Source organism: Myotis lucifugus, unplaced genomic scaffold, assembly GCF_000147115.1.
Source record: "Myotis lucifugus unplaced genomic scaffold, Myoluc2.0 scaffold_1358, whole genome shotgun sequence".
Taxonomy (NCBI): Eukaryota; Metazoa; Chordata; class Mammalia; order Chiroptera; family Vespertilionidae; genus Myotis; species Myotis lucifugus.
Window position 1 is genome coordinate 58,464 of NW_005872406.1, and position 8,045 is coordinate 66,508.

At 42.2% G+C, this 8,045-nt stretch overlaps 1 protein-coding gene across 3 annotated transcripts in view; it reads right to left on the minus strand.

Annotated features, from left to right (window-relative positions):
* The window catches only part of TRMT9B (tRNA methyltransferase 9B (putative)), a 15,027-nt gene extending 13,158 nt beyond the window's left edge, over positions 1-1,869 (minus strand). For all 3 annotated transcript variants that reach the window (XM_023748397.1, XM_014449692.2, XM_023748396.1), the window contains exon 1: positions 1,695-1,869. The gene's annotated coding sequence lies outside the window, so the exon portion shown is untranslated. The remainder of the gene's footprint in view (positions 1-1,694) is intronic.
* Positions 1,870-8,045: the final 6,176 nt, after the last annotated feature.

The following is an 8,045-nucleotide window of genomic DNA, read 5'->3' on the forward strand; positions in this document are numbered from 1 at the left end:
TTTAGGTATATCTAGCTCTGAGTAGGCTAGACTATCTATTGTCTTTATTTGTCCAACCAAGTTCACCTTCCTACTTCTGATAATTTGTATCTTGCCTTCCCTGGATGGGCATGTGACCTAGCCCTGGCCAATCATGGTATCCTATATTCCTGGACACAATCATTGGTTCAAGGGTGGCCAGGTGATAAAAGCTGAGCCAATCAGAGCCCTTCCTCGAGATAGCTCAGTGTAGAGCCAAAGAAATGTTGGCCTTGCCTCTGGCATCACAGAGTAGGAAAGGCATCAAGGTCAGGCTGCCACTGGCCATTTTCTTCCCCAAGAAAAGACATGGATGAGAGTTCTTTAAGTTGAAGAAGATGAAGTCAGGGGAGCAAACAGAATAAGAGACAAATGGAGGAGAAAAACAAAACAAAACATGGCAGCATAGTGTCCTGTTTCCAGTCCCTGAGACTAATCCTTGAAGTGAGCCACTCCTTACCCTTCCCGACTCAGTCAGTAAACTCCTCTATAGCTCCTCACTGAGGTCTTTGCTGAAGTCAGCAGGCAGTTCTCTCTCATCTGAAATGCTCTCCTATCACCTGCCCGCTCCAAAGTCTCACCTGGCCTTCAAAGTCTAGCACAGCTTCCTCCTCCTATAGCTAAAAACAATCTCTCCCAGCATTTTTGTGTCCTGCGTATTTATTATCTCTGTCACTCTTAGGGCATTTCTCCTGATACCATCTTCAACTCTATACTCTGTATCTGCCCCCAACTAGATTGGAAGATCCTGGAGGGAAGGAACTGGACCCCGGGCAGTCACTCAGTAATTAACTGTAGAATCAATGGATCAATGAGCTGTTTCCTAAGCATCCTCTGCAAGACAACAGATTTCCTGCCCTAGCAGAGGCCTGTTTTAGAGCTATACCAGTGGTTCCCAAACTTATTTGGCCTACCGCCCCCTTTCCAGAAAAAATATTACTCAGCCCCTGGAAATTAATTTTTTTTTAAATTTTAATAGCAGTTACTCATCGCCCCCAAATGCACCTGTGGCCATCACCGCCCCCCGTGGATCGCTGCAGCGCCCACCGGGGGGCGGTAGCGCCCACTTTGGGAATCACTGAGCTATACCCTAGGCATGCAACAGCCACACTCATATAACTAAAAAATTGTAAATTGTTCTCTCCCACTATAAAACCACAGAAGACACAGTATTTAAAATGAGGGAATAAAACTCTGTTTTACATTTTAAAGATGTATTTAAACTATAATTCTAAAATAAAAATACAAGTTAGTCAAGATAGTTCAAAGAATTTACTTATACTTAATCATAAAATACATGGGTGTTTTTTTTTTTTTTTTAGCTTTTAACAGGTGATTCTTCAAACTTAACATTTACATAATTACTTTCAAGTACAAATTATATTGCAAACTTTTGTATAATAAAAAAAAGTACCACTTAGCAATGCTTTTTAAGTTCTAGAAAAGCATTTTACACTCTAAAAAACCCCAAATACTGTAGAGTCTTGTAATTTTAACTTAGTCTGTACAACTATTTTAAATTCTTTTTCCTACCTAGTGTAAAAATAAATTCCAACTTTATATCATTGTCATAAACTTAAAATGATAGGAATTGGGATTGATTAGGTTTACTACACATGGACAGGGCCCAAAACCTCAGATTATTTAAACTGTAGTAATAGCTGAAAGCAACTAACCTGAGTCATCTTGTGATTACAGGAAAATTACTTCTTGTCTTTGTGAATCATGGCAGTTTCCACCCTCAGAGAGTGACAGTTGTTGCTCACGACCTTCTCAGTGTGAAAGTTGAAAAGTACTAGGGTGACATCAAGTAGAGATTCCTTCACATGATGAGCCACTGTGCAGGGGACACAGGCCCTATTAGGAAAAAACAAACAAATGGTAAGTGTTATTTTACATAATAAAAATGTGGAGCCCAGGTTGACCTCTGGATCGATCCAGATATTACCCAGAGAAGACGGGATGAGAAAGAACTATTAAGATCTGTGGAATACGCCAGAACTCTAAGAGCAGTTTCTGAATTAATTCCTAAGCTTTCTGTAAAATGCACTGTACTTTTTCCCTAAAATTAAATTGAATGGTTTCATCTTGTCCCCGGAAAAATTACAAGCACACAGAGTCAACTTGGAATACAGTGGCTTAATTAAATGTACTACCTATTTAAGACACTTTTACTAAATTGTGCTAAATCATTCCAGGACTGTTCAATATTTGTTCGTATGATCAGCTACTTCCATGTCACTCTGACAAGTTCTCCTATTCTTCTTGCTCACATTTACTTTTTGCATTTTTCATAACAGAGTGGGTCTGACATGAAACCCATCAGAAAGCTCTCAGTTACTAAAAAATTTTAAAAAAGGACCTTGTATGCCAAAAAGCACTCTGCAATGCAGAGGTCTTAGGGGAACGAAATGAGGTCTGAAGAGCTGCCTGGTGTGGTAGGAAAAGTCCATCCTGTGAAACCCCGGGCCAGATTCCTCATCTGTGAATGAGGCAAATGGACCTCAATGTGGTCACAGTGCTCAACCATTTTTGTAGACTTCATATCCTTTGTGTGTGCACCTCACTGCCACAAGCTGCACCTCTTACTATGTACAGTGATTCTCAGGATGGTGGGGTGCATGTGGCTTTCCCCACCTTCCTCCTGTCCCCCATCCCACCCCAATCTGGGCCCTTGTTTAAGAATCAATGATCTGGGTATGCTTTGAAAAGCTCTCTGGTCTTTGGAATATTTAAACCCCAGTCATCTCTCCATCATATGCAGGTGTATAATCTGCACCACTGAGAACTGCAAAGGGTGACTCTGTAGGAAGAATATTTAAGAAGGATCTTGCCCAGCTGGTGCTGCTCAGTGGTTGAGGGTCGATCTATGAACCAAGTGATCATGGTTCCATTCCCAGTCAGAGCACATGCCCAGGTTGTGGGCTCAATCCCAGTAGGGGGTGTGCAGGAGGCAACCCATCAATGATTCTCTCTCATCATTATTGATGTTTCTACCTCTCTCTCCCTCTCCTTTCCTCTCTAAAATGAATAAAAACATATTTTTAAAAAGAAGAAGGGTCTTGAAAGAGCTGTTAGTCAAAGGACCTCATCTTTCCTCATGCACTGTCAGAGCTTGTGTTAATCATAGAGAAGGCATGTTCATTTATGGAGCCTTGTGCCCTTCCTGCAACTAAAGGCTCTCATTTGCAATCACTCTTCCCTGGCCTGACCTAGGCGCTCCACTGTCACCAGCCAACGCTGTCTGGGTGCCTTCCCTTCAGCCTTCAGCCTTCAGCGCCTAAATGAATTAGCTGCCCTGACAGGCTTATATCCAAGCTGAAGCTCAGGAGACAGCAGGGGTAAGTCAGGTAAAGGTGGAGTGGATGACTCTAAGCATGGGAAACAGCATATGCAAAAAGGAAGAAATGAGAGCGATGACAATCTCTGATGAACTTCGAGTAGATTAACAACAATTAATAGCAAGACACAAAACACAGACATACATTAATTATTTACTCTCAGCCAGGCCATTATAAGCATTTAACATATATTAAATTGTGGAGTCTATCAAATTACTATATGAAATAGAAACTACTGGGTCCCTCATTTTATAGAAAAGAAAGTAAGGCAGAGAGAACATAGTGACTTTCTAAGGTTACCTAGCTAGTAAATGGCGGAGCAGGATTTGAACCCACTTAACTATACACACTTCACTATAGTGTTGGTGGGAGGGAAGGAGGAGAAGACTGTGGTGCTATATAAGCCTGGAAGAGTAAGTGGGAGTCAGACCACAGAGGGCCTAGTTGAAGTTTGGACTTTATCCTGAACATAATGGGGAACCACTGAATTATTTTAACAAGAGAAATGACAAAATTTGATTTGGGTTTTTTAACTCTTCTCTGGCAATAGTGTAGACTGGTATTACCTGGCCAGCTTCACAACGAAGATAGAGAAAGAACCTGATTAAATACTTTAGATAGAACCATAGGAGATTAGATGAAGAGAGATTGTGTAGAGTAAGAAAAGGAATGAGGTTAGAACATCAAGGATTGCCAATATTTAACCCTTGTACATTATCATTAAAGGAGAGGTTAGCATGTGCTGCCTCTACCGTAATTAAATTTAATTAAAAATATACGGACCAAGAACCTACTGGGTAAAAGATGGGCAGTCCCCACTCAAGAAGCTACAGCCTAATCAACAGCGATGCAGAAGAAGGATGACAAAAATGACAAGAGTAGGTAGCAAGCATGAGTGTTGGATAGAAAAGTAGAGGTAGCATGCGATATTAGCCTTTATAATTGTCTCCGAGTATTACTCCCTCTAAATAATGAGGGTGCTGTTCTAAGAATATTCCCTATGTTACACAGAACTCCTTAATGATGCAACAGAGAGAGATCATAGGAGAAATGGTAAGAAAGGAACACTTGGCATTTCTGATTGAAATCTTACACGTAGAACACACTCAGGACTTCAAAACAATAAAACATTCAGCACTGGGACAATATGACCCTCTCTGGATTTCCAACAGGTACCAACAGGTTACTCTGGAGTAAATATATATTGAAAGAAAGTGGAAAGAAATGAGGGGAGTTTATCCTAAGGGAAAGGGATCAAATATTCCCCCCCAAATACTTTGTTTTTCTTGAAAAGTTCAAGCACTATGTGCCTAAATTGAATTCATTTGGGAGTAAGGTATTATCTTTAAAATCTAAATGCAGGAAATGAAGGTGATACCATCTTGGGGACTGTGTGTGCACGCGCGCACGGCAGGGCAGACGGGAGGCAAATACAAAACATGAAAGACCAGAACTCACAGCACAATACTGATGGTGAGAGCTGTTATCAAAGGTGGCTCCTCCACAGGAGAGGACTCGGCCCTATTCATCGGAACTCGATTACAAGTCATTCTGATTGTGTAAATGAAAGAAGGCCAGAAAAGAACGAGGAAATGAAATAGATGAGATTCAAGATAAATGAAAATGTAACACTGAGCATCCCTCAGTGGTGTCATTGTGGGGGTATAATGTCCATTATTGTGGGGGGTATATTGTCTTTACCTGAAGGCTAGACTAACACACACACACACACACACACACACACACACACACACACTATTTAAAAGATTTATTGTCACCAGTAGCACATACGTGAATGTGCAATATACCCCCATGAATTGGTGTCAATTTGACCAAACCGGCTCTCAGCCTGTGTGAGGATGAAGGTCACTGGAGCCCCCGCACAGCAGCCAGGATAAGGCTGCTCTGTTATTGTGAAAGGAGACCAGAGGAACAGAGCTTCCGCCCCCTTCCTCTTAGGAAAGGAGGTTCCGGCAGGTGGGCGGCAAGGAATGCCACAGCCATTTAACTGTCAAACGACTGTTCAAGAAGGAGTTTTACCTGAAGACCATGGTAGTCAATGACAAAACTACCAATTAGGTGATGCTTTTCCAAGAATGGAATTAAGGGAGAAATGTGAGGACAAATTATGTATTGGTGTATTTCATTAAGTGTTTCTAATACAATTGACCCCAAAGAGCTGCTCATGGGATTATTGATAAAAACATCTGATTGTACATTTGAGGGTCGGAAAGAGAGTCATGTGCATACAAAGTGCAGTAAATTCGGGACTGTCAGGTATCTTTTTTTTAAAAAATGTTTTATTGATTTTTTTATAGAGAGGAAGGGAGAGGGATAGAGAGTTAGAAACATATATGAGAAAGGAACATCGATCAGCTGCCTCCTGCCCACCCCCTACTGGGGATGTGCCCACAACCAAGGTACATGCCCTTGACTGGAATCGAACCTGGGACCTTTCAGTCTGCAGGCTGACGCTCTATCCACTGAGCCAAACCAGTTAGGGCAAGGTATCTTGTCCTACAGATTCCGCCTGTATCTCACTCCTCTTATGTGTCTCCCATCATTTCCCCCATTGCCTCACCCCGACTTTAGGCCCTAACCCAGTAGTCCAGGATTTCTCACTCTTGTGGATTTCACAGACCCCCACATTTTCAAAGGGCTATTTGGAGAACCAGAGGGACTAGCTGAGTCTTTACCCAAAGGCTAGAGACCATCACACACACACTCACACACTTAAAACCTATAATTTATTGTCCCCATTAGAACATAGATGAATGGACAATTTACCCACACAAAAGTTCGGAGGCCATAATTTCAAACTTTAAAGAAGTCCTTTAAAATTGAGTAAAATTTAGCTTTAGGAAAACTGACTAAACCTTCTTTAATTTTCTCATTCCACGACAGATTGATGAAAGCATTGTCACAAACCAAGACTGGATTGAAGAGCTGAGTTTGGGGTAAATTTTATGTTTTGTATATTTTAGCACAATTTTAAAAACAACCGATTTCACGCTCTTCTGAAGGCCTGTTGGTTATTCTAGCAAATTTCAGAACGTGAGAGTAATTGACACCTGATGTCTTTGGGCCCATGACTGTCATGGTCCCTCACACTGCCTTTGTGTTGTGAGGGTGAAGGGCTCTGCAAACATTTCCTCTTTGCCAGCAGGGCCCATCAGAGGGAGCCTGGAAGGCTGGAAGGAGTCTTGTGGTGGTGAGGGGGGGGGAAGAAGGGGCCAGCCCCTTTCTGGTTGCTTCCTGTTCCTGCCAGTTACCCGGCAACAGCCCTTGGCCCAGGCAGCAGCATTGGTTTCCAGTAGCAGTTGGTTCCCAAGGTTTTCCACTTTCCCAGAGCCAGCCCTTTTGCACATCCGCATGAGATACCTGCCTGGCCGAGCAGCACCCCGGCCAAGAGATCTGTGTCCCGACTCCTCGGGGCCCCTCGTATGTGCGCTCCATAAATCCGCACTAGCCGGCCGACGGCCCCTTCTCAGAAGTCTGGGTCCCCACTCGGGGACTCCTCCTCCAAGCATCTAGGTTCTGATACCCATTCTCTTTGCTTCCCCAGCACAGGGTAGCAGCTGCCATAGACTTTGTTGTCCTACCTCATTTGTTCCCTCTGCATTGTCAGTCCTGTAATATCTGTTTAGCCAACTCCTTATACATTTCCTGTCAACATAACTAGGGTGGTTTCTATTTTCCCGACTGAATGCTGACTAGTTCTGCCATGTTTTTGCACTACTGTGCAAAACAATGAAAACAAGAAAGAATTCCATGTCAACATCCTGCTAGAGTTGGTTATTGTCTGTATTCCCCGAACAGTTTGCAAGCACCATGAAATCGAGCGTTTTGGTTTCACTGATGTATGCACCCACCTCTTCGAACACAGCCTGGCACACAGCAGGTGCCCAATCATCTTTGTTAGATAAATGGATAGGAAACATTGAAACATAAAAAAAAAACCACAATTTGGTTATGAAAATATGCTCGGAATATATAAAAGTTATAACCATGTGCAAATATATCCAGAAGGGAAGTCAGTAGCTGAACTTTGTAAAACTCTCTTTCAGAAATTCTTAGCAATACCCATTTTCTGCTTTTCTTGTGCTATTTTCTTGTTTAATCATTTTTGTCAGTGGAGGTTTCTCCATATTTTTCTTGTGCATTTTGGCATGTTATCCATGAGAGAGTTGTGCAATGATTCAGTGTGATATGATGATTTACAAAAAGAAATACATATTTGGCCTTTGTCCACTGTTCCTGGCACATAGCACCTAAAACCCTTGGAATACCCTATATAAGAGCCATGGGGCCATCATCTCCTGTTATGTTTTGTTTCTATCCCCGGTTCCTGAAATAGCTCCGGAGCAGCAAGGTAAAATGAGTGTATTTTGCTATTAATAAATAACAAGTCCCTTTTTACTATACATTAGTTTATGTTAATGAGGTGACCTTTATCAGTCCCTAAGGAGGGGGCTGGCTGCCGTAGTGAATACTGAGAGCACACACAGGAGAGTTTTCCCTTTACAGTCAGTCAATAAAACACACAACCTGAAAATGGAAACACCAATAAAATGCCTTAAAGCTCACAAAGAAAACTTCAAAGGCAGGAGTCGGAGCATTTTGTTCTGACCCAAAAACACTGTCCAGGGAGAGGAACACCTGGGCCCAGGCTGTCACTGGCAGCGT